The 27,310-nt window shown below is 44.4% G+C and overlaps 1 protein-coding gene across 1 annotated transcript in view; it reads left to right on the forward strand.

Moving 5' to 3' along the window:
* LOC144762531 (uncharacterized) overlaps window positions 1-4,789 on the forward strand; it is a 168,360-nt gene extending 163,571 nt beyond the window's left edge. The window contains exon 22 of the mRNA XM_078647755.1: window positions 4,697-4,789. The gene's annotated coding sequence lies outside the window, so the exon portion shown is untranslated. The remainder of the gene's footprint in view (window positions 1-4,696) is intronic.
* Window positions 4,790-27,310: the final 22,521 nt, after the last annotated feature.

Here is a 27,310-nt window from a genome sequence, read left to right on the forward strand (position 1 = left end):
GCAAGGTCTTGAAGATATTTGGGAGCAGTCCCAGCTTTAATTTGGAACAAATAGCTTAGGGCTTTAAAGCGGATCCGATTTTCGACCCAAAGCCAGTGTAGGTCTCTGAGATGTTTAGTGACTCTGGCATATCTGGGAATTCTACAAAGCAGTCTGGCCGCAGCATTTTGTACCAGCTGTAGGCGTCTTATGACTGCTTTATTTGCACCCAGGTACAGGATGTTGCCGTAGTCAAGCCGAGATGTCACTAAGGCATTGACTACGGTCTTCTGGGTGGTTGATGGTAACATCCAGACGATTTTACGTAGCCATCTGAGAATAGTAAAACAGATACCAGCCACTTTATTAGCTTGCTGAACCATAGATAAGCTGTCATCGATGATGACCCCAAGATTTCTGACTTGGGTGGCAGGGATCGGAAGCTTGCCCAGTGAGGTCGGCCAATGGGAATCGCTCCAGAGATTTTTGCTGTTTCCTAAAAGGAGGATCTCTGTTTTCTCCCCATTTAATTTGAGTTGGTTGGCCGACATCCAGCAGAAAATTTCATGGAGGCCTGTTTTGAGTGCAGACGAATCAGACGAATCGGATTTAGATAATGAAAAAAGGATCTGAGAATCGTCTGCATAGGTCATCAAAACAAGACCAAAATTCTCTGCAAGGGTAGCTAGTGGGCGAAGGTATAAGTTAAACAAAAGGGGACTTAGAATAGATCCCTGTGGTACACCGTGCGGGGAGTAGAAAACATCCGAACAGGCCTCAGAGGAGGTGATCTGGAAGGTCCGGGAGGATAAATAGGATTTGATCCATTCTAGCGCCTTGCCCTCGACACCACTCTCCCCCAGCCTGCAGAGCAGTCTGGAGTGAGAGATGGTGTCGAAGGCTGCGCTTAGGTCCAATAGGACCAGTGCCACCGTTTGGCCATCATCCCTGAGCTCTTTAATTTTTTCCGTGATTCCGAGCAGGGCAGTTTCAGTGGAATACCCGCTCCTGAATCCGGACTGAGAAGGGTGGAGTAGTTCATTATTTTCCACGTATGTGGAGAGAGCTTCATGAATGTGCTTTTCCAGCATTTTGGAAAAGGCAGGAAGTAACGATATTGGTCGATAATTGGCCAATACCGTAGGATCCGCAGCTGGCTTTTTCAGCAAAGGACTGACTATGGCGTGTTTCCATATAGCGGGAACTGAAGCCTGTTCCATGGACGCATTGAGTATGTCCGTAATGGGCGTCAAGGTAGAATCCTCCAGTTGGCTGATAATACTGATGGGTATGGGATCACGAGGAGAGCCCGATTTGATAGCTTTAAGAAGTTTCCTCGTTTTATCCGATGTTAAGGGGGGCCAGACTTCAAGATGACAGTTTCCTCTAAAGCTTTGGAAGGTATCCTCTTGATTATGAGAGATAAAGCTGTTGTTATTAATATTAGAGACGATTTTTTCGATCTTTTCAGTAAAAAAGGACGCCAAGTCTTGACATTGCTGAGTACTAAGAGGGAGAACCTCCGCTCTTGTGTTTTCTCCCGCCAATTCCTTCACCGTATTAAAGAGTCTGGGATTTATTAACCGCTGAATTAATTGTCGCGGTTACGTAGCATGCTTTAGCTTTCATGCATGCCGAGTGATAGCTGTTTCTGGCCCTGCGATAGATCTCTTTTTGGTGAGCCTCATAGTTCTTACGCCACTGTCTCTCCAAGTTCTTACAAGTAGATTTTTCTTTCTTGAGGGCCTCTGTGAAACAGGGGGCCGGGGGACGATGTGCTTTTCCCTTACAGCGGGATAGGGGCAGGCAGGCATTCACTGCATCACTTAGCCATGCATGTGTAGCCTCAGCTATGCTTTCCATGTCTCCATCAAGACATGGGAAGTCTTTGTTCAAAGCACTGTTAAGATCATCTAGATTTAATCTTTTCCAATTTCTCCTCAAAGATTCAGAAGAAGTGATAGAGAGAGAATTAGTGGGTTTAAGAGAAATAGCGAAGAGTATAAGAAAATGGTCTGACCAGCAAATAGGGGTATAGGTGGAAAAAGAGCAACAACTCCACCTATGGTAGCTCAGAAATGGGGAACTTGCAATAGTCTCTCCTTATAAAAGATACACGTATGTTTTTCTTTGGGTGAGGCTGGTCAACATTTGACAGGGTCAGGAACACAGCAAAACCTATCCTGTCACTTTATGATCCCCTATTATCTCAGAAAAATTTATCCTTTTAGAAATAAGTGAAATGAGTGACTTTGTGGAATAAAGTAACACATTTGTGTAAACAGTTAAGTGTTATGTTTAAAGGGGGTGCAAGCGGTATAGCTACATAACTTGTAGCTCAGAGGCGGTGACCCTCCAACATATTTCGCTTCAAGCACGACCAGGAGATTTCTAGAACAAACATTGGTGGTCAAATTGCAGCGATTTGCAACATGGTTGCTGCCTGCAAGGCTGTGGTTGGAAGGAGTGAGGCTTGCAGTAGCATGGACTGGTGGATATGATTTATTTCAGGAAAGTATTCATGCAGGCTGTAAGATTATGCAAGGAAAATGTTAACTAAAGTCACAGGATCACCGGAGTATTTATTCGTAGCACCAGGATACTTACCCTATAAAGTGTGATTTGATTTTTCTATTTGTATAGCGCGCGAATGCCCAAGGGCGTCTTGGCGCTGAGATGTACCACTTGATCTTGACGAAGTTGATTAGAGCTGTGCCGAGAAAAGCCAGGTTTTAACTTCCTTTCTAAAGGATAGAAATGTAAAATGTGGTTGTTGGTTGACTAGGGTACGACCCATGGTCCAGCAGCAACCACTATCCTTGTCAGGGTAAGGCACAAGTAAACCCCAAATTAACCTGTGCTCATCCCCTTGTAGCTTGCCACAGATCAGTCCGGTTTAATTTGCAGGATGTGTAAAGTATGTGTGCAACACTTCAAACAAACTGTGAAAACACCACACGAAAAAGCCCACACCAGGTTAGAAAAATATATTTAAATTTAATAAATAAACCCAGACAAAAATAACAAGAATCCCATTAGTAGAACCAGAGGTATTGAATTTTGAACTTTTTCGTGAAAATAGCACCCAAAGGCGTAAAGCGCCATCTATGGATATCTGGGCGCGTCGGACCAGGATTAAGTCACAAGTTCAGACTAACCCTGATGGGCCAGCTGCAAGGACCCAGTTTGACGACTTGAACAGAGAATAGTCAATCCTGGTTTGCTGTGCGAAGCGTGGATCTGTGTCAAAATGTGTCGCAGGTTGTCTTTCTCACCTAGGCAAGAGGGCGGCAGGTCAGTAAAGCAAAAGTCCCATCAGTGTGGTCCAGCAGAGTGGCAGTCCTTCAGCAGCACAGCAGTCCTTCCTGGCAAGGTATCCACAGGTCCAGAAGTGTACTGAAGTAATATCTGAGCTCCATCTTTTATACCCTGGTGCCTTGGTTCTTGAAGGTGGATGAAGCTTCTAGACAGTGGCTTTGAAGTTCAAGGAATCCCCTGCCTTGGCTTCAACCTTGCTGGAGTGACAATACAAGGTCATTAGGCCCTTTAAGTGGGGACAGGACATAGCCTATGTAGGTGTAAGTGATGTGTCCAGCTCCTCTACCGCCCCCCTGAAATCCCACCAAGTATGGCCCATCTAGTCACACGTAAGCTCCCATTGTGTGGCTTTTTAGGAGAAATACACAATCAACTGCCAACTACACCCATCATCCAACATACAGGCTGCAGGCACCAAATGATTAAGAAAAAAAATCCAACTTTTTAAAGTGCCATTGCAACTTAAAACCAGACTTAACCATAAGTTAGGATTTTGAAATGTGATTTCAGAGACACCAAACATGAACTGGTTCTCTCTTCCATTTGGAAATTACACTTCTAAAAATGTAACCAGGCATCTGTTATCCTATGGGAGAGAGTCCTTGCAGTACTGAAATGTTTGTTTTTTCACTACTAGGACATGTAAAACAAGAGTTTTGCTTGGGTGTCCACCACCATTGCTGCTGAATGCAAAGGCTCCCTAGTCATGATTCCACCTCATTCCTCCTTCACCAACCCTACACTTCGTTATCTCCTCCTTGTAGATTTTATATCTCTGCTTGGTTACTGTTATCATAGATTTATCATTCAACTATTATCTGCATTAATGTGTTGCTCCATGTCAATTTCACACAATGCCACAGCCTGCCAACTGTAACCACCGGCACAAATAGACCACCAGTAATGTCACTTTGTGACGTCTATTGCTTCTCCTCCATACTTAAAATCGTACCTTATATGCTTTTCCTTTTTCCACTTCATTTATTCTCTTTAGGCTAATCTTATATTTGTGCCTTCTCTTCCTCCCCACTACTAAAAAAGACGGAAAAAAGTCCTACCCTGTTAGAATGTGGGGTTGGTGTGAACACGCTGTGGTCTCCTCTGCAGCTATTCTTTAAAGCTTTTCACGAATAGGCCCCGATTGCAGCTTAAATGTAAAGTATTTTTTGTACTGCTTCGAAAAGATTTTTATTAAAGAAAGCTCAATGTTAAACCTGGGTAATCTTCATGTTTTATAATCTCCGGTTGCCTTTGCAAAGAAGGACAAATAAAACTCACGTTTGACCTCTAACTCTTGATGTAAACACTTTTCATAGGGTACTCAGCCATGTATTCTATAATTACAGCAATACATTTTGTATAATTTGCTGGCAAATTAATCGTTGTTTTTTTTTTCTAGAGCAAATTGATGGCTGGATCTTCAATCAAGCTGCCTTGATCTGTTTTATTTATGAATGTGCACCTGTTAATTAAACCAAAAAAGTGAACCGGATTTTGTCTTTATTTTGTGGAGATTGGTTTCACATGTCAAAGTATTTTTCAGTGGCCAATGGCAGAGAAGGACGCATTAGCCCCGAATGCCTGCTAGGGAGAAGGTGCCACCTGGTACCTTGTTGGGTGGTCAGATGGCCATGATTTTGGTTCAATTGGCTTCCTGACCTTAGGTCCTGATATTGATAGTTACAACCCAGCCTATGGCAGTCTGCCAAATCCTCAGGTGCATTTACTTACTGGCCAATGTGGCCCATGTTTACCCAAAGCATTGATTTAGATTTAAGCCCCTCAGTTACAATTGCAGCATAGTTCATGTGTACTAGCAGTATGGGCTGTCCTGTAAACTGTGTGGTTACAAGGTCTCTTTTGGTATTTGATGTGGCAAGTCAGGGCACTGTAGTAGCTATACTAACTTGATAGTTTGCCCCAGCAAGGTTGAAGTTTATGAACTTTAATCCTTTTACTGTTTTCCTATTGAGGGCGGGTTTTACAAATTTTGAACTTCTGGAAAATCCTACATTTCCCGTATTACTTTATTAATCCTTGGTGGATCCATAAAGTGTTTTGCTACAAAGGTAGAACAGATCCCGTGTATGAGATTTATGACTGTCCCTCATTAATCAATGAGAAATTCTTAAAGTTTGCAGCTAGAGTTGTCCATTGGCTGTCGGAATGGTTAACATCTACTCCTTACTCAAGTGCTTTTGTGGTCTAGGTTTAAGAATTCTGTTTAAACTTTTATCGTTGGTATGAAAAGTTGTTGGATATGCCCCAATTTATTGTTCAAAATGGTTCCTGTGCCAAACTCACTCCTAAAATTGTTGTAACCGCATGACCTTTCTAAGGATCAATCATACCTGCAGTGGTGAACAGGCGGTTTCATCTATTGCAGCCAGTCTAGGGTATACCTTGCTGTCTTAAATGTGGAAAATTGCATTTATTTATATCCACACATTCTTGAACATCTTTATTGGTTTAGATGATTTGTTGAGTGATATATCTGTGTATATATCAAAGGTTACAGGGACGTTACAGTTGGGTGCGTATTTTACACACACAACCATAGATATTTAGCAGTTAGCTGAAGAAACGATAGCTCCTGCCCTATGGTAAGTGACTAGCGCCCGCCATGCAGTTTCCGCATCGATAATTTTACACCCAATGTTGCAGTGTTATGATCAATGATGTCATAGAAGATGTCATGAGTGATGTAATATGTGGGGTTTTTAGCAGTGCCTGAGAAGGGCGCGAGTTATAGTTACCTTTAGTACACTTACCACTAGGTCCTAACTATAACTACCTTCTGGCAACCACCAGTAGGTTAAATAAACATATATAGTGTTTGGTCTATGAACTGGAATTTATAAAGCGTTTGGTTGCCAAAAGCATTATGGTCCTAAAGTAATTACAGTACTGAATGACCAGACAAACCGGAACTAGACTAGAATAAGTATGGTTACATCAGGCTTCTAAACTGTAGTAGCTTTAATTGTGTAATGAGATGAAGGTATTGGCAACAGAAACCGAGAATGTAGTATTCCTTTACCTAAGTAGCTGTATGAATTTTAGCAATAGTAGAACACTGAGCTGAATGGAAAACACAATTGGGAAGGGGGGGTGGTAGGGTCTTTCTAGTAATTTTGTGTTTGAAACTAGTTATATTGGTAGGCCTCTCTATGTAATATCACAGCACCCCAAAAATGGTCCTGTGATTCACAATAAGAAATCATTAGCCCAGTCCTGATAGTGTGGGAAAGAGTAGTCCGGCTGTAGCAGCAAGTGTTGAGCATTTGAGTATGAATATGGACGATAAGTAATTGACATGGAAAAGGAATTTCAACGCCAATCCTTTAAAATAAAGCAGATTTTTAAAATACATTTTTGGCCCAATTACTACTTTGGTGGTCCAGGGACTGTTGTCGTTTGGTGGCCCTCAACCCTGGTGGTCCGACCGCCACGACTGCGTCCAGACTGCTGACACACCTCCAGCATTACATTTTCCACAGCGGTGGTGGGGAAGGCAGCAGTCAATGGAGGCAGTGCTGGCATGAGCACAGCTGTCTGAATTAGTTGTGTTGAGACTCCCATGAAAAGGTAGGTCAAAAGGCAGGTAAAGGGACACACAAGGCCCCTGGGGCATATAGGCCCATGTGGAGTGTGGCTGGGGCGTTTGTTAGCCCCACATGCCGGTCTTGTTGGTGCGCGCACTCTTTGCCATGCACAACATGGTGAATGGAAACAGTGCTCCGGACTTGCTGGCAGCACAGTAGTGCGGCCGGCATTGGCTTCATGACCTCTCCTAGAGCCGAAGCATGCAGGCTACCTTAGCTGCACCACTGCAACACCACCAGCCCCAGGGGAAAGTTATGTGGCAGTCAGGATTCCGCTAGCTTGGCGGCCTTTTCCCAACCGACTCCGCTGCTGCAGGCTGGCGGCCTTTCAAAGTTGTAATTAGGGCCTTAGTCACAAAACCAAACCTAATTGGATGCATTTAACCAGAGTTATGGGTTGTTTCAGACATAAAAAGTCTGTGCAACTCACTACTGAGAAACGTTGCCATTGCGGTCAATGGGGGGGGGGGGGGGCTGGGGGAGAAGTACCATTGACTGTCACTGGCAGGTCGAGTTCCATGGAACCCAGAGAGGGTTATGGTGCTGTGGGTCTCAGGACTAAACCACAACATGAAGTTCAATTTTACCTGGCCTGGTTGCAGAGTTGTCCTTGGTGCTAAAGCGGGAGTTGCGGGAGAGCTGGGTTTACTGCTTAGATGGTGCTGGGAAACAAATGGATGTAAAAGTTCAACAACTGGGCCACTACTGTGGTCAGTTGAAGGTGTTGTGTGGTTCCCTGTTTCAGTTGTCGAGTAAAGATGGTGGAAACCAGACTGGTCACCAACAAGCATTGGGAGCGGTAAGATCAGCAAGATGTTACTGCGATGTCTGGGGTAAAACGGTAGCTGCCTGAAACTTGCTGCAGGTCAGGACTAAGTTTCCCACAATGCACTGGACCAGCTACTTTTGGGTGATCCCTCCGAGGGCAAGCGACTCTTTGGTTACGTGAGTGTTTTTACTTGCTGGCTGAAGGGGATTGGTGCCACTAGTCCAATGGAGTCTAGAGGTGCTTTCATCTCTCAAAGGGGTCTCTCTGTCTGAGTGAGCCAGTCTTTGCTCCAGGACAAGTCGCAGTTCGAGGACAGTTGTCACAGGTGAAGAGTATACCACCTTTGGTTTGTGCAACTTGTGCTATCACATACTCTGGTCTCTTCTTTGTCATTCTTTGCGGTCTTCACAGATCTGAGGTTCTGGTATCAGTGGTGTCAAAGTCCAGATTTATGGGTGTTGGGGAGTGTGGGTGCAAGTGGCCAATAGGTTACTTGCCTCAGGGCTTATCGGCCCCTGAGGTGACCACATCCGGGGGGTGTTCCATTTTCTACCCAGAGCACTCTCTTCCGCCACTTCTAAAAATGGCTGTACAGATCAAGTAGCCCACCCTGGGGTTCTAGCTTGCCTTGTCAGTGTTTACACCTCCTGACCAACTTTCCCACCTGCCCGGGTGCAAATATTCCTGGGGCAGAACGAGAACGGCTCCCTCCTTTGGGAGTCTGCCTGTGTGCATATGTTATGGACACTTAAGCGCATGTTCACCAAAAAGATCTGTTGGTGCTGGAACCACGGACCGCAAGAGAGGCCATACTGCTAAGGACTAGCCATATGCTTGTCTAAAACGCCAAGGTAACTGCTTTCTGAACCTTAAATAGTTGACGTTTAGCCTGCAAATCTACTGGGAAGGATTTCAAAGTACGGGACACAGACACTGAGAACCTAGCACCTTCCGGTCTCTTCCTTTGATATTTGGGTATAGTTAAGAAATGCAACTGACTTGATCGAAGAAGTTGATTAGGGATGGAACACAGGTTTTTTGCAGAAATGAAGGTAGGGTTCTTGCCATGTAGGGACTTTAAGGAACAAACTCTGCAATTTGAAATGCTGGACTTTTGGTAGTTTTCTATTTTGATGGTACATAAACGTTGATGTAATTTTCACTCTGATGCATATAAAGATATTTCAAAAATGCTACAATGAATTGCCGCTAAAATGTGACAAACTCGCGCATGTGGTATAGGTGAAATATTTGTTTTAAATGTCCTGTGTAGGAAGCTAGCATTTTGATATATCAAGAATCTGATCTACCGTGTAAAGTGTCAAGGGGTTCTCGTATGAGTGGACTGGGGCTTGCTATGCAATTACAAAGTGCTCCATTAGGCGGTAGTGTGGTCGAGCAGCCTTAGACTTAACACAGGAGTGCAGGACATATGCAAATACACTCAAATTACACAACTCAAGAAGGAGATCCACACCAATTTATAAGATTAGCAAGTATCTTTAGATATGTATAGGGATACGAGACAAATCGTTCTGGTAAGTAAGTTTTTAAATATACATTTTCACTTTAAAAAGTGGACACAGTGCAATTTTAGAGTTCTACAGTGTTATCCAAACAGGTATAGTCCAGCAATTTACAAGACCAATCTCTAGGAGTTAAGGTGATTGTTTGGCATGGTCCAATGCCACACCAACACTACACCACCCGCAGCACAACGACGGCAGGGTGCCAAACTGCATCAGGAGCCCAATATATTTCAGTGGAGATCAGTCACTCCAGCTCTGGCGGGGAGGCCAGTCTGGCTGAGCCAGCAAGTGGGCTAAGTCCTCAGGGTGGGCTTGGGCCTAGGTGGACACCTTTGTCCTCTTCACCAAGGAGTGGCCTGCATGCAGAGGCTGAAGGTGATGTCTGGAAGACCAGGAGGGGTGAAACCACAATGAAGGGCTGGGGGGGGCCTTGTTGACACCAGTGGCCCACTTCAACTCTGGCTGGAGGTGACGATGCAGTGGTGACTTCGGGTGTCTGGTTTTGGTGGTTCTGGAGGCCTCAGAACAGGTCAGCTGTTCCCGAAAGTCTTTTTCAAAGGCAGGCACTCCTCCCAGGTTTCGAGTCGATATCTACAGCTGCAGGATGAGTTGACTATGGCACAGTTTTCAATGACTATGCAGACAGGCCAGCATGGTTGGTACCAGGTCAGCTGGTGCTTCGCTCCTGTCTGCTTTTGAGGCTCTTTGGTAGTCTTCTTTGGTCATCGGGATCTGCTTCTCTGGTGCCTGGGTTTTCTGTAAATACTGAATTTAGAGGTGTGGGGGGGGGTGTAGGGTAGTACCCAATGGCCTACTGACCTTTGGTCACTATGTTCCCATTATGACCACTTCCTGTGGGAAGTGGGCATAACCCTGTCCCAGCATTCCTACGTATGCCATCACAAAGATGGCTACTTCTGGAAAATCATGTCCACCTCATAGCAGCCCACTTTAGGGGTGGTACTAGCCTGAAGGTGGCACACCTACTTGACTAGCTAATTTTCCTGCCTTTCCAGGTGCCAATGGGCTCCTGGACAAATGGGTTGCCTTCCTTTCCTGTGAGGGAGAGCCAGATTCACATTACAAAGGCAGCAGCTCTTTGAAGCTTGCCAGCCGAAGGAGGCTTATCACCTGGCCATCCTTTAGGAGGGGTGTTACACCCCCTTCCTTGACACACTTTTGTTCTTGGTCTCCTGAGAGCAAAAGGTTCTTGCCCTACTTCAGGACAGCGTCTTGGGTGGCAGGAACTGGTCAGCAAGGACCCCAGCTGCTGGTAGGTTTTCAGGGGGCACCTCTAAAGTACCCTTTGGGTGCATGTATTGGTATATGTAACACTGGCATCAATGTTGGTTTACCAATACAAGTTGTTTGATACCAATTATCCCTATTTTCAGTGAAGCAGTCATGTAGCTAGGGAACTCATTTTCACCAATGTCCAGCACGTTTTAAAATGGCTTCACTGGTCACTTGTACTGGCAGTAATGGGACTGGCCAGCACAGGGGCATACCTGTGCAGGTATGCCAATATGCAGGTATGCCCTCACATGTAACATTCCACACCCTGACTTATGGCAGTCAGGCCTGCTGTAGGAGTGACTTACAAATATTACATGCAGTGTTGGGGGACGTGACACAGGAATGTGTAACATGTTATGTTGTCGCTTTTGCCTGCAATAGCAGCCCTGCATGTGCTTCGAGATGGGTCCCTTAAGGTGGCACAATTTGTGCGGTTTCCCCTAAGGAGACGCTTTAGTACCTCAGGCCTTGGCTACCATTTACTAAGGACTAACAGTGGATAAGTGTTGGGGGCGGGGTACTGCAACAAAATCCAAGTTTCCGACACCCTATTAGTTTAAAGACGCAAAATGGTGTTCTGCATCAGAGGCCAATCATGCTGTCATCAGGAAAATGTGGGAGGACTAAGTGACTCATCGACTCCACCACCCACATTTTAAAGTTGGGACTACATCTTTGGCATCACTAAATTATTTAACTTAGTATTTATTCGAGGTTTTGCTTTGGAAGTACGATCTTCTAACAAACTGGTTCATAAAGCATTGGGACAGGTCTGAAACGCACGGACACTGGTCAGCTTTGGTTATTGACATTGTAGCTGCATCTGGTTTATTACAATCTCAAGAAAGGTTATCTATGCCGATTTTGCTAGTTAAGTCTCTAGTGTTGCACTAACAGCAATAAAGGTGGCTGTAGGCACATTCAACATTGGAGAAACGTTTGTGCACTTCAGCCAAACTAGACCAAATAAAGATCTGCTTTAAATGTATGGTCCTGTTTCATAACTGCACATGGGGAAACGCTCCATTCACATAAACATGTTTTACAGGCGTCCTGCAGCACAGACCTGCCCTCCAATGGGCCTCTGTCGGTCAGTAGAAGGGTTACAACAGAATGGAGTTTCAATAAGTTAAAAGGCTCTAACAAAAAAGTGGAATGCAGAATGATACCTTAATTTACAAAGTAAAAACCAAAAGAAACATACCATCCAAATCCTGGTTCAGCCCTGATCTCAACAACGAACGATGCTCCCTTAGACAATCTGAAAGAACGTGGAGGCAACACCCGTCCCCTCCCACCTAGCCCTACTCCGATCTGCTAGGTCCAACTACAAAAAACACAACCTCAATGAAGTCTGCCGCCTTCCGCACTCATCTTGATCGGGCCAAAAATAGACCTAGAGAACTATTCAACATTGTCAAAAATCAAACTTCCTCTGCCCCCCAAAAGTTAATGGCCTCTATTGAGAAATGTGAAGAATTGCTAAGTTCTTCTCTGATAATCACCAAAATAGACCAATCCTTTAGCTTAAATCTGCTTTTGCCGAGCACATTATTTTTTAATGACATTTCTCCCAAATGTCCTTCCACCCTTCAAATCCTCCCCCTGCCCATCTCTCGTCCGGTTCCTTCCCACCTGAACCCAACCCTTCTCTGTCTGCAGCAACAACAAAAAAAATGCCTCCTGGCATAATTTTCACACAGTCACCGAACACTAAGTCTACAACATCCCTCAGCTAAAACCATCCTCCCACACCAAGGACCCTCTGCCCCCGAACCTTGTCCAAGACCTAAAACATATCATTGCCACTTTCTGGACCACCATTATTAACTCCTCCCTGGCCACAGGGTGTGTTCCTGACTCCCTCCAACTGGGTCAAATCAAACCCATCCCAAAAAATCCTAACGCAGAGCCCAATGACCCAAATAACCTCAGACTCCTCTCTAGCCTCCCTCTTATCTCCAAAGCCCTTGGAAAATGTGTCCTGCTCCAACTAGATAATCACATCAACACTTTTAACCTCTTTGACTCACTAAAATCTGGCTTTAGAAAAGGATGCAGCACAGAATCTGCTATGATCCATATAGTGGACGACTTGCATCATTCACTCGACAAAGGTGAATCATGCATTCTCATTCTCCTCGACCTATCCACTGCTGTTGATACTGTTAACCACACTGCCTTACTAAACACTCTTAAAGTTCGCTTTGGCCTCAATGGCCATGTCCTCAACTGGTTCACCTCCTTTCTCCAACACAAAACCCAACAAATCGAAATTCAGAACTGCCTCTCCAACCCCACTCCGATCTCTCTTGGTGTCCCCCAGGGATGCATTCTCTCTCATGCTCTCTTCCTGGAGCCACTCACCCACATACTCAAACAAGCAGGAATAAATTACCACCTTTATGCCAACAACACGCAACTTTACTATAAGATTAAATCCCACTCTGATGTCCTTCACCTTAATGACACCCTGACCAAGATCCAATTTTGGTTCCACCTTAATCATCTCAAACTCAACCCTAAAAATACTGGAATCATTCTCTTTGCGCCTAAAAGCAACCCACTTTCCATTCAAGACTGGCTCTCTGACCTTAATGCTCTCAACTGCTCTCACCACTTCTCAGTCAATTAGGCATCACCATTGATAATAGACTGACCCTCACCTCCCACATAAAAACCTCAGCCAAAGGAGCACTCTTCGCTCTCCGTCATCTCAAGAAAATTAAGCCCTTCATGCTGGCTGATGACTTTAAAACTGTTGTCCAATCGCTGGTTCTGTCGAATAGACTATGGCAATGCTATCCTCGCTGGAGTCCACCTTGCTCCACTCAAATCTGTGCTCAACCTAGCTGCTAGACTGATCTCGGACAAATGTTTCAACCACATCTCCCTCGCCCTGAAATCCCTCAAATGGCTACCCATCAAAAGGCAGATCCACCTATAAGATTGCATGTATCTCGCACAAATTCCTTCACCAAAACGCTCCAAGTTACCTCTCGGATAAGCTCCACAAAGCAAGCTGCGCACAACTGACTAACACAAATGCCCTCATTCTTATCCTCCTCCCCCCCCCCCTTATTAAAGAAGAAAGGCACCCAAGCTCGCTCCTTCTCTGGTAATGCTCCCTCCATCTGAAACTTCCTGCCTAAAGACCTTCGCTGTAAGCCCTCCTACTTCAACTTCAAAAAAGAACTCCGATTTTTCCTCTTCAACAAATACTGGGGTCCTTAAGTCCTCCCTCTGACACTGTTCTCACGTGCTAAGACCCCCGTCATATCCCCCTCTCTGCCCTCCAATTCTATCTCCTCCACTTTCTCTCACCAAACGCCCCTCCCTCGTGCTACTCTTTCCCCCTATCCTCCCTCCCTGCTCTCGATCTACACATGACACCTAGTCCTTCGCATGACATCTCTGATTTGCTACTCCCCTAACCCATACTCTCTTCTTCCCCCTCCTTATCTCTTCTCGCTCACCCTCACCCACCCACCCTAACCGAAGTTCTCACTAACCAGGTTAGCTTAATATAGTTGTTTTGTAAATAGCTTTCTGTGATGGTTTTTACCCCTCTCTCACTTAGGGTGAACCCTGAGCTTAAAGTCTTTCCTTAGGAGAAAATACTTTGCTCTTGGGAATATCGCAATGTAGTATTTTTATTCAATAACAGTCCGACAGTTAAGAGCACCATAACACAATGGAGGGACTACGCAGTCCTGAAATAGTCATTTAGTGGAAGGCCTTCTTCAAGGTTTATTCCTCCAGGATTGCAACCGGGGCCGGCGCTCCCCAAAAGGAAAACACAGAAAGGACACTACCGTCACGGTCTATCCTGTATACTTATAACTCTATATTGTGCTCCCCGTCACCATCATTCTTAGGTCACCAAAATTAGTGAGGAATAAGAGCTACTGAAGGGCTGGGAAAGTGAAGGGTTCTGTGCAGGGTTTATCACTCAATCACTTATAAGTGCTCTACTTGTGCCACAGTCCCAAGAAGCCCTTTCCTGCCAACAACCTCCTCCCTTCTCTCCAAGGCACTTGCCTGGGGCTACGGTCCCCCTGGACCATAGCGTTTGGTATCTGTGTCTTGTTTTCACAGAGGACTACTGGATACTGGTGCGGTGTTTGTTGGGGAACTCTCCCTTTTTGGTGCTGCTCCGACGTCTTCCGCTCTCCCGCTGGTCTCCCCGGTCCTCGTACTTCTGTCATAGTCTAGTCTTCCGCTCCTCCCATCCTCTTCCTTTCCCGCCGCTCCTCTCCTTCCACCTCGCTCGCAATCAATCGTCTTCCCGCAGCTGGTCCAACCGCCACCTTCTTCCTCCTCCCGCAACGTCATGCCATCTCTGTGCCAGTACTATAGACTGCTCACTCCAATGTCGGATGGCATCCAGCCGGGTGCCATCTGCATACCTCTGCCATCCCGGACTCACTCTAGCCCATATTACACTGCCTCTCTTCTTGGGATGGACTGTCAGGCCATTCTGATGTAGGGAATCTGGATAGATAGTCCACATTTCCTTGTAATTTTCCTGGCATGTGTAGCGTCTGAAAGGAAAATGGCTGTAAGGCTAAGAACCATTGTAAGATATTAGCATTGGTGTCTTTATTGGTGGCTAGCCAAGTCAATGGGGCCTGATCCATTACTAAAAAGAAAGTACGCCCTAGCAGAAAGTACTGTAGAGACTCCAGGGCCCACTTTATGGCGAGTCCTTCTTTTTCCATGGTAGCATATCTGGTCTCCCTCGGGAATAGCTGTCGGCTCAAGAACACTGGTTTAAGCAGGCCTTGAGAATCCGGTTGGGATAGTACTACTCCAAGCCCCCTATCGAAGGCGGCAGTTTATAGTACAAACGACTTATTGTAGTTGGGACAAGTCAGTACTGGGGCATGGTACAATTAAGTCTTTAAGGCATCAAAACTCTTTTCTTGGGGTCGACCCCAATCAAATTTGGCTCTAGAGGGTTTGCGCCTTAGCAAATCAGTAAGGGTGCTGGCCACGTCTGATAGTTGAGTGATCTCCTATAGTACCCCACCAATCCTAAAAAAGCTCGTCTTTTTATAGTGGTAGGTCTGGGAATGTTTTGAATCGCCTCTAACTTGTGGATTTGTGGTTTATGGGTTCCCTCACTTATAGTATATCCTAAATAGTTTATTTGATGGGTGCCTAGTGTTTTCTTCGGGTTCATGGTCAATCCTGCGTGAGCCAACGTGTCAAACAGGTTCTGACGGTGTTCCAAATGAGTCTCCCAGTCAGGCTATACATCACAATATCATCCAAATATGCAACTGCATATTTTTGGTGTACCCGTAGTAGGATGGCCATAAGCCTGTGAAAAGTAGCTGGGGCTCCATGGATCCCAAAGGGCATGGCTTTAAAGTGGTACAACCCAGATGGTGCTGAAAAGGCTGTCTTTTCCGGAGCGGAGTTTGTCAGAGGGATTTGCCAATACCCTTTGGTTAGGTCAATCGTGGACATGACCCAAGCTTCCCTCCAACCTCTCTATCAGCTTGTCCATATGGTAATTATCAAATTTGGAGTGGGCGTTCACTTGTCTGAAGTCTATGCAAAATCTGATACTCCCATCCGGTTTGCACACTAACACAATGGGAGAGCGCCAATTACTCTTGGAGGGTTCAATTATACCTACCTGGAGCATCTTCTCTATTTCTTGTTCAACTGCCTCTCTTCTGGCCTCGGCTATTCGATATGGTTTTACATTGACTACCTTTCCCGGGTTGGTAACAATATCTTGAGCTACCAAAGATTTCTGCCCAGGGCTACCTGAACTGAGGCCCGGGTACTATTCTAGCAGTTGTTCTAACTGTTGTTTTTGTTCTAGAGAGTTCTCCTTTTTCACTATCCCCGAGGCCCTGGGGTAGGTCTAAGGTTTTCTGGATGGTTACATGATTAATCGTTTGGACTACATTCTGGTCCTGGGGTATAGCATTGGGCTCTTCCCATTTCTTAAGGTTGATGTGATAAGTCTGTCCAATTTTATTAGTGTGAGTAACTGCGACCCAATAAGAAACAGGGGTCACTTTTTGAGTCCTCGTATATGGTCCTTGCCATATGGCTAACAGTTTCTTGTCGGAGGAGGTAAGAAATATTAAAACATTGTCCCTAACAGTTAATTCTCTCATGTGACTAGTATGGTCATAATGCTCTTTCTGTCTAGTTTGGGCTTTGTCCATGTTCTGATGGACAGTGTCCCACAGTGTGGCTAGCGTCTCCTTTGAGGTCTGCATGTACCCGAGAAGTGGCTTCCCCTCGTCCTCCTTCTGTCCACTGTTCAGCGGCCATGTCGAACAGAGTGCATGGTTTCCTTCCGAACAGAAGCTCAAAAGGGCAGAATCCCGTACACTTCTGTTCATGTGTTCGAATTGCAAACGGAACCAGTGGCAGCTTCCGGTCCCAATCCTTTCCTGTCTCCCCTATCAGTTTCTTTAGGATAGTTTTAGTAGTTTTATTGTACCTTTCCACCGACCATCCGTCTGGGGGTGATACACGGCCGTCTGAATTTGGTGTACTCCTAAAAGCTTACATACCTCTTTCATAAGTTTAGCCATGAAAGGAGTTCTCTGGTCTGACAGGAGTTCCAAAGGGAAACCTACTCTGGAGAAAAGACATCCTTGCTTGGGCAACTGCTACCGTGGTCATACTAGTGAAGGGTATTGCTTCGGGGTACCATGTGGCGTAGTCTACTAGAACTAATATATATTTGTCCCCGGGCTGAGGGAAGTAAAGGTTCTATGAGGTCCATCACAAAACGTTGAAATGGAACATTAATAATCGGTAAGGTATGTAATGGTACCTTTTAGTCTTTGGAGGGGTTGACTAACTGACATTTGGGACAAGCAGCACAGAACTTGGCAGTTTCTTGATAGACCCCTGTCCAATAGAATCTTCCTAATACTGACTTCAATGTCAGTTCCTGTCCATAGTGACCCCCCCCCCCCCTCCCGCTTGGTTGTGGGCTAACTGTAATGCTTGTTCCCTGAAAGAGTTAGTTCTCCTTTAGTTACCACTCTGCCTCTCACCTGCTCTGTATAACAGTCCTTGTTTTTATGAAAAATAGTCTTTCCTTCTCTGGGTCGACTTCCTGTACTCTATTCCTGGCATTCGTAAGGGTGCTGTCTTTCTAGGCTGCACAAAAACTCCAAGCTGGAGTATTTCCATTTTCTGGAGAAGAGTAGACATGAGGCAATAGATTGGCAAGCATGCATGCATCTTTTTCCCTTTTTTCCTCATTTTTGGACTTCCTTTATCCCTAGGGCTAGTTATGCTCTTGCTACAGCGCGGCTCCAGAAATAATTTCTAATCAATACTCACCATTTCCCTGAAACCTTAAAACACACAACTCCTGCATCAGTGGGGCCCATAACACAGCACATTTACCCTGTTCACTTACACTCGGCTTCAAGGTTCTGGTGAATCGCGGCAGAGAAACGCTGTAACATTTTAGGTGGAGCGTCTAAACGTATTTATCTATTATTTACACCTGCAGATTTAAAGACATTTTACCATGTTTTATTCAGACTTGAATTATTCAGACACACCACCATAATGGCAATGGATCTGCTAGAATGAAAATTAGGCGTAGGAAGAATTCAAAGACCAGCTCTTCTTTTCTCTTTTATTCAAAGCCAAAACTTTAACATGTCTGACAATTAGACATTAGTAAATCTTTATTCAGTAAAACTTAAACTTTATTTCAAAATGATCATTTTATTTGAGCTCAAGAAAAATCGCTTTATTTTAGACAGATAGAATTAGCAAAGAACAGATAGTTCCAAAGTCATTCTCTCCTAACATCTCTAACACCCTCATCTTATCCTTCAATCCTGTAAAGCAAACGAAGAAGAAAAACAATTAGAAATCTTACATCCAGGAATCGGTCAGCAATCGGGCAGCATCTCCGATAGAAATGGAAAAAGCGCCCCCCACTAGACAAAACCAGGGGTTTTTATACCCTAAATTCCTAACTTAATCTATCTAAAATGTAACTAACCTCTCTCATTCCAAATTTCATTGGACAATTTCGGGGTGGGTGAGCATCATCTCACCATTACAGCATTAATTTCACAACGTGTCAGCGAAAAAAGAAAGGGGCTTTGTTTTAGGACAGTCTTTGGCCTAGGCATTTCCTTCAGTGGCAACATCCATATTTTCTCCCAGGCTCTGTGCACGACATCATCCATGCTTGGCACACATCCTAGGTTCCGGGCCACCTCAGCCTTGAACCTCCTTGAGCACAGGCATTTCACTCTGACTTGCAGGTTTTGGCGCGCCTGCGCAGTTCAACACTTGCTCACAGTTTACCCGACCATCCATTTTCTGACTAGGCCTCAGAGGCCACTTTTGGAACTATTGCAAAAACAAACACAGATTTATGTTAAATTGTGAATTTAAACCCGTTCTGTTTACCTCCCACCTGACTAATGTTTCCCAGTTAGTAGTTACCTAGCAAATAAGCCACATAAATGCATTTTATACTTGCCTTTCGACCTCTCCATCACATAAATGAATATAAGCACATTTAAATTGCGTTTTGATTATTTCCAAGCTGTGCATTAATTCACAACACAATAACAATACGTATTAGCTCAGTTTTATTTTCAACATGCAAGCAAAGTTAATTCTCCCCATGTGCAATAAAAACATAATGTGTGCACTTTGCATGTTTTTTTAAATTAACCAACCATAGAATAATCAGTCAACTTGCCTGTTATGGGACATTAACTTTACGAGGGGTACACAATTTTGTGTTTGCCACCTCGCTCCATCAATTCCCTCATCTGGTGATTCTATCACCAAATAACCCTCAATTTTGAATAATGTAGCGGAACACGTTTCAACTTCTTTTGTTAGTCATCTATAATTTTGTCTTTTTCTTTCGAATTTCTGAAAACCTTTTCTTTTACTTCCTCCATTTCTATTTCATTCTTTTCTCTCATCCTTGCTAATTGTTCATTTCTTTTCTTTATCAGATTTTTGAAATCTCTTCTACCTTTATATATATATATACAGCATAACCTTATCATAAGGATTGCTACCACTAAGACTGTTATTGGTATTAGTATTTTACCTATAATTGAACTACCTATTTCTTGAAACCAGTGCTTAATTGCTGAAAAACTTTTGCCCAATTTATCAAGGACACCTTCAACCTCCAGTGGTTCAATTTCTTCATGCAAATCTGTAATATTTATAATACATTCTCGATAAGTCAGAATATTGAGAATTATAAGTGCAACAGTGTTGAACTTTTAAAATTCCGCAGACTCCTCCCTCTTTTGCTAAAATTATATCAAGGGCAAGTCTGTTTTGCATAACCATAGCTCTCATAGCAACCATTTCAGTATCTACCATCAGGAATCCTCCTTCTGTATCTGTTGATAATTTATCAACTATTGTGGACAATTTTCTGATCCTATTTGCGTTAAACGAAATTCCCACTGCTGGTATCAGTGCTCCAAATACATCTCCTATTATTTCTAAGGCACTCTCTTCTTTTTCTACTTAAAACTTTACCTACCTCATGCTTTCCATTAGTACCTTTATCTACATGGAACATTTTAGGAAAGACCAAACCCACATAACATGTCCCATACCAGTGGTCAGGCAGTCTATAATAAGCTTTGTTTCCACATATAAAATAAATTCCAGGAAAAACAGGATCATTTCCCTGTGGAAAAGTAAATGTTGCCATGTTCTGTGTCCCTACGTGTTCCCCATGTTATGTTATATGTGCATGATTAATATGCATATGTATTCCCCATGATCGATTAAAGACGCAATTACAGTTGTGTCCAACTCTAGTATGCCAGTTTCCAGTCCTCGTGAAAGCTACGAGTATTAGGCCTATGTAAAGTTATGTTGCCACGTTTTACAGTGCGCACGTTATTTCATTGTAAAGTCCCCGTTTCTAGGCCTCAAAAGGGCCCGGACTCAGATTCAGCTCCTGTCTCCTGAACCCTCTCCGAGGAGCGATACAGCCCCCACCTGTATCCCTGACCCTTCACTTACTTCCTGCCTCACAGTGCCCGGCTCGGCCTGGCTCTGCCTGCCAGTCTGCCAAGAGTATGTTATGATTCTAGTTATCAGTCCAGCTCTCCTTCTCTGCATTCCTAAGCTACTGAATCGCATCAATAGTTTCCGTCGTGGTCTAGCCTTTACGTCTCCATGTAAGAGAAATACTGTATTAATGGTCATTTAATATTCCTCAACACGCACTACATGTAGAATTATGCATGCACCAGTCTTAGAGTCTGTTAGCCTTTACTCTGATAACTTTTGGATTCTATCAATATGTTCTCTAAACATCAGATACTAGATAGTGTTTAGGTACATGTCGCTCTGACCCTCCAGACTTCAGTCCCTCCTAGTAACACGTCATTGCCAGCTTGCGCGCACCACTAGGTTAGAGGTCCCGGCTCCTTAGGTAGCCCCCTCCATGTTTCCGCCCCATTTATGACACATTCCGTTACGTTTACATCACATGTCTATGTATACGCCCTGTTCACGCCTCTTTTTACACCTAATTTCTGCCTTATCTTTCGCGACTGCTACAGGCCCTGCCCACTGTTACGCCTATTGTATTGAACATCATGTATTTTGTTTAACTATATATACTTGTGCACTGTTATTAAAAGTTAGTTGTTGTCCCGATCCTGCCCCCGGCAGCTGCCATCCTATTCCCGTGCAGGTTGTCCTGTTCCTGTCCTTTATGCTGTATTAAACCTGCAAACTCTAGCTACCTCGAATCTTGACTCTTATTTATTGAGCTATCTGTTATTGTATATCTAGTCAAAAATAGAGGTATTATTTATTTATTTACCACATAATGGCGCCCGAATAGGGACTTGCCCTTTCCCCACGCGCCGGTGAAGCCACGCAAGCCCCCTGATCCTCTGCAGCCGTGACGGAACCATACCGTGCACGTGCAGATATTTCTGCTTCAAGTATCCCTCAGGCCCACGGAGGAGACGGAGGTTGCGGTCCAGCATCCAGACGAGGCGGTGGAGGAACGCGGCGAGTCCCGACCAGAGCCCAAGCCGAGAGTCCAAGGTCCGAGGTACCCGGAGGCCCACCCGTAACAGAAGTCCGAAGTTCGTCCGTCCGGCGTCGTAGCAGTCCAGTCCAGTCCGAGGCCTTCCGTTCTTGCTGCCCGGTGAGTACCGTTGCTGGGGTAGTATCTAGACAGGGTCAATTGCATTGTCTCTGGTCCGTGGGTTTGGGTACGCAGATCCAACACGAAGTGTCCACTTAGGTGGGTGCGGGTCCTGACGTGTCTCTTTATGAGACCGGTAAGTTTCGTACTGTTTTAGCAGTGCATCTAGTTTCTGTTCTAGTCTGTTCTGTTCTTGAGAAATTCATGTATTCTGTTCTCAGTATTCCAGGTAGTATTTTGTCAGAACTGTTATTTTAAATGTCATTCATGTATTTCAATGTCGTGGTATGAAAGTGGTGTATCTTCAGTAATTATCGTGTTCATTGTGTATCGTATTGTGTCTAGATTACAGTTCAGTCATGCCTCTGTTCTCAAAATTACGTCAGTTAAGAACTAGAAAAGGTCTGTTAGAAGAAGCAGTTCCTGTCCCGCCTAGGGACAGTCCAGGTCATTTTATGTATCAAAAGCATGGCATAAGTGCCATATTATATCTAGATTTATGGGTGGAGTACACCAAACAGTTAGAAGAAAAGTATAGATGGCCCGTATCGGGTACATGGGATGCCGAGTGCATCATGCGAGTAGAAGAAGTATTATGGAAAAAGAAAGCCAGACAGTCACAGAAAGATGCCATCGAGTTATGGCGCAAAGAATCTCATAAAAGAACCGAAAAAGAAATCAGAAAGTCAGAATTAAGTAGAGAATCCTTAGAAAGAGCCCAAGAAAGGGAACTAATCGAGATAGGTGAACGAGTTAAAACCGAACAGTCAGACAGACAGAGGAATGCCCTTATTAAGGGTATGTATCCTCTTCTTGCCGAGGGCTTGCCAAAAGCAACCCCGGAGGCATCCAGTAATTTCCCGCCACCTTTAGTTCCGACCAAGCTACGTCACAAACCGACCGCAGCTGATATTTTTCTCTCGTCCTATTTGGACGACAGTCCCAGAATATGCAAATCCTGTTCCACCAGCTCCTGTAAATAATGTACTTCATGGTCCCCCAGCCAACGGGGCACCTGTTGCAGTACCTGTTACGGTACCCCCGGTCCAGCCCGTAGTACAAATTCCCGCCACTCTGCCAGCACGAAGAGTATCAATCGACGATTCCAGCTTAGGGGCCGCGGGAGGAGGTCCTCCTGGTACGCCCCCGCCAAATAGACGTCTAGGAGCAGTCGAGTTACATGAACGTGCGTTACAGCGTACGCCCAAATATCAGTCCATTGCAGAAATCAGGCGAGTTCTTACTAAATGCTGTTATGATCCAGTCCCAGGCGAGGATAGTATGGTTCTATATTCCGTACGTATAAGACAGGTGTCCGAGTATTTGGTCACCCTACCGAATATGAAAGAAGATCTAGACAGAATGTATTGTTTCATTCGTACAGGACAAGATCCAGAAAGTATCGGTGAAGTCATGTCTCTCAGGAAAGCTGAGATCCAGTTCATGTTATTAAAGTTTCTGATCAATTGTTTAATACGGGAACAAGATTCCCCGACTAAAGATCCGACCGAAATGAAAGTTCTGACAAGGTGGAGTGATAATATAGCCGAGGGTAAGCACAAGACACTCAATAGTATAGAGAGTATGTACAAGAAAATACATAAAGAAATAATAAGGTTACACGAACAACGAAAAGAAGCTCTAGGAAGCGAGAAAGAAAATGACTCTTCTACTGAAGAGGTAGACGACGAGAATACCGCCAGAATAGCGTATGTAGGTAAATCTAGATTTCCAGACCGACATTTACGCCTAGAACACAAGAAAGTGTTTCATCTTCCAGCACCAGAACAAGGCTCTCTAGAACAAGTATTTCAAGCTACCGATCACATTCTGAAATCACAAATCGGTTATAGTGAGTTAAGTACCATGCATGAACAAGAACTAGCCCGATCAGCAGTCCGATGGGTTACTGATTCTACCACTTTTCCAGACGAAATAGTGGCACAAATGTTTCTGAAACTGCCCCCAGCCGAGCAGCGACTGGTGGGTATGTATATGATCCAGCACCTCATTACACTGTATGAGGATCAACATTCTGATCCAGGTCAGTTACATGATATCCTGAACGAGTTACTCCAGTATAGATGGAAAGGTTTAGGTACCGATTTAATTAGTGTCATTCTAGAACAGCGCCACAAATATAGAACGTTTTTGAACCCGCATTTTGTTCATGTCTCACCTCCAGAAAGTAAACCGTTTTATATAGACAGCATCCATTATGAGAAGTACACCCAGTTAGGACAGAGGGTGGTGAAATGCAACGAGTATTTGTTTACACCCCAGTTACCAAGATGGAACTCTTAGAAATGAAGAAATTAATTCCCTGTCACGACAAAGATCCAGCAGGGTTCCACCGAGAATTAAAGGACATGCTCCGTATGGGAGAATACACGTATCCAGATATTATTAAAATGTTAAAAGTCCTGTTGCCTGCGGGCATATACGAAAAACTCAAGGAAAAAGATTGGGAGGTGGGAGAGAAAAAGATCGATTGGACAGCTCTAGAAGCTGAAGATAAGATACGAGTACCAGGTACCGGTCTTGGAGACAAATGTAAAGAATTACCAGAATTATTAATACAAGTTTTACCTAGATTATTAGCCACTAAAAAGGAAGACTGGGATGCGATCTCAGCCTGTAAACCGAAACAAGACGAAGACACTAGTGATTTTTATTCTAGATTTGAGAAATGTTTTATAATAAACAGTGGTTTGAAGACTAGTAGTGAGTCATACCCTCATCTTTTTGTTACTAAACTAGTCGAGAATTCAAGTCCACAAGTTAAGAATCGAGTTTTGAAAGTCGAAAGTACATGGCAAGCTAGTACTCCGTCCCAGATGTTACAGATGCTCCAGTATCACCAGAATAGAATCAGAGAAGAGCAAGAACACGAGAGAAGACGTATGAAAGACACGAAAATGAAAGTACTAGTTGCACAATCTGTTCCCCAAGACAGTCAGAAGAGGGGTCCGAATCAAGCGAATCAAGCCAGTCATCCTGCAGCTCCCGTTAAAGGGACATGCAATTATTGTAAACAGCCAGGTCATTTCATAAACGAGTGTGCAGTTCTGAAACACAATATAGCCACTGGTAAAACTAAAGAAAGACCACGTCCGCCTAGACAAGAACAAGTTTCACAGACTTCTCAGCCGCAGAATGCACAACAGACAGTTCCAGCACCGCAGCCTATCGCTGCAACACAGCATGTTACACAGCAGATGTACCAGTATGCACAGACAGAGTATCCAGAGTATCAAGCGTATTCATGAAACAGCCTAGAGAGGGAGGTAGGCTTGCCTCTCATCGAGATTCCTGTAGATCAAGAAGGTCCCTATGTTCATAGTCAAGTATTAGGGAAAGACAGAAAGTTTCTGATTGATACAGGGGCAAGTAGGACGACTATCAGTCACGACGAGGTTCCAGGGGCTCCGCTCTCAGGCTCTAGAAATATTTCCCTTGGATTTTCAGGAAAGCCAATTGTTAACGAGATATCAAAGCCAGTTACTCTAGAAGTTGGTCCATTGTCCCGAACTACTGATCTATTGCTTACGAAGTCATGTCCAGAAAATTTGTTAGGCATTAAGACACTGAAAGAATTAGGTGCAGTTATTTGATGTTCCCCAGAGGGAATACGTTTGTTTTTACGTGACTTCAAGGGTCACTATGTTTTACGTGATTTTGATCCGAGATTGTCTAATGTTCCGCAGCATCTATGGGCGCAAGGTCCAACTGATGTTGGTTTCATGCAAATCACACCCCATCGTGTGACTCTCAAACAAGGTATAGTCTTACCACGAATCAGACAGTACAGATTGCCACCTGAGGCTGTAGCAGCCTTATCCAAAATTATTGACGAGCTCATGGCTCAAGGAGTAGTTGTAGAAACTGACTCCAATGTATGTAATTCTCCTATCATTCCAGTCATGAAACGTACTGATCCAAATGCACCCCCAGTATATCGATTAGTGGTTGACCTTCGAGAACTCAATAAATGTATCATTCCCCAGTACCCAGTTGTTCCAGATATCTCATCTCTGTTGACAGCTATTGATCCTGAGGCAATATTTTTTACCGTCATCGACCTCAAGAATGCATTTTTCAGTGTCCCGATACATCCAGACAGCCAGTACCTTTTCGGTTTTTGTTTAAATGGAAGGAGCTATAAATTCACGAGCTCCTCAAGGTTTCACAGAAAGTCCTAGTATTTACAGTCAAGCACTTAAAAGACAACTAGACAATATCCACATGCCAACTGACACTGCCCTGCTCCAATATGTCGATGATCTACTGATCACAGCCCGTTCTGAACGTGCTTGCGAGCGAGCGTCACTTACAGTTATGTACTTCCTAGCCGAGATGGGGCACAAGGTGTCCCCTTCAAAGCTTCAATTCTGTGTCCAGCAAGTGATCTACTTAGGCCACTTACTGTCCAAGTGGGGTAGGCAGTTGACACCTGACCGTATCCAGTTAATAGCGAGTCTTCCTCAGCCCAAGACCCAGAAGGAGGTACGTGCTTTTATCGGCCTTACTACTTACTGCAGACAATGGATTCCTCAGTATGCATTTCTAGCCAAGCCACTGATACAGTTAACGACACAGGAGGCAGCCGTATCGACTGTTCTCCCTTGGACATCTGAACATACACTTAGTTTTAATGAGTTAAAGAAAGCTTTATGCCAAGCACCTGTTCTAGCTACACCGAACTATAGTAAGCCTTTTACACTTTGTCACAGAACGCGATGGTACAGCATTATCTGTTCTCACACAAGATCAAGCAGGACAATACAAGCCCTGTGCTTATTTTTCGAGCACACTAGATCCAGTAGCCCAGGCTCTGCCTGCGTGCCTCAAGTCAGTTGCAGCCACAGCACTAGCTATCAGACAAAGTGATTCCATAGTATTAGGACACTCCTTGACAGTACAAGTTCCACACTCCGTGGAAGTTCTTTTAAACCGAACACAGACTCAGCACTTGACAATTGCACGTTTGACAGGTTATGAACTGACACTGTTCCAGCCACACATAGAAATCAGACGCTGCAACGTTCTAAATCCTGCTACACTGTTACCGTCCGTTACTTCAAATCCTGCCACACATGATTGTGTGGAAGTAGTTAACACTATGACTAAGCCAAGACAAGACCTGACAGATGTTCCATTACCAGATCCCGACCTGACACTTTATGTGGATGGTTCATGTATGAGAACAAGTACAGGAGAATTAGTAGCCGCGTATGCAGTGACTACTGACACTGAAGTTATTGAAACACACCGTATTGACACCCGGTCTGCTCAAGCAGCAGAGCTAGTCGCTCTGACACAAGCCTGCATACATGCCAAGAACCTGAAAGTTAATATTTACACAGATTCACGCTACGCATTCGGAGTCGTACACGACTTTGGAGTGCTCTGGCAGGAGAGAGGTTTCATGACTTCTCATGGAACCAAGATTCAGCATGGGTTCCTTATTCAAGCTCTGTTAGATGCAATACATTTACCGACATCTATCGCTATCATGAAATGCAAAGCACATACTAAAGTTACTGACATTATTTCCCAAGGTAATGATCTAGCAGATCGAACAGCCAAGCTTACAGCACAGACTCCAGACATACCAGTTAACAAGACACCGACATCCACTCTA

This window comes from Lissotriton helveticus, chromosome 6 (genome assembly GCF_964261635.1).
Source record: "Lissotriton helveticus chromosome 6, aLisHel1.1, whole genome shotgun sequence".
NCBI classification, from domain to species: domain Eukaryota; kingdom Metazoa; phylum Chordata; class Amphibia; order Caudata; family Salamandridae; genus Lissotriton; species Lissotriton helveticus.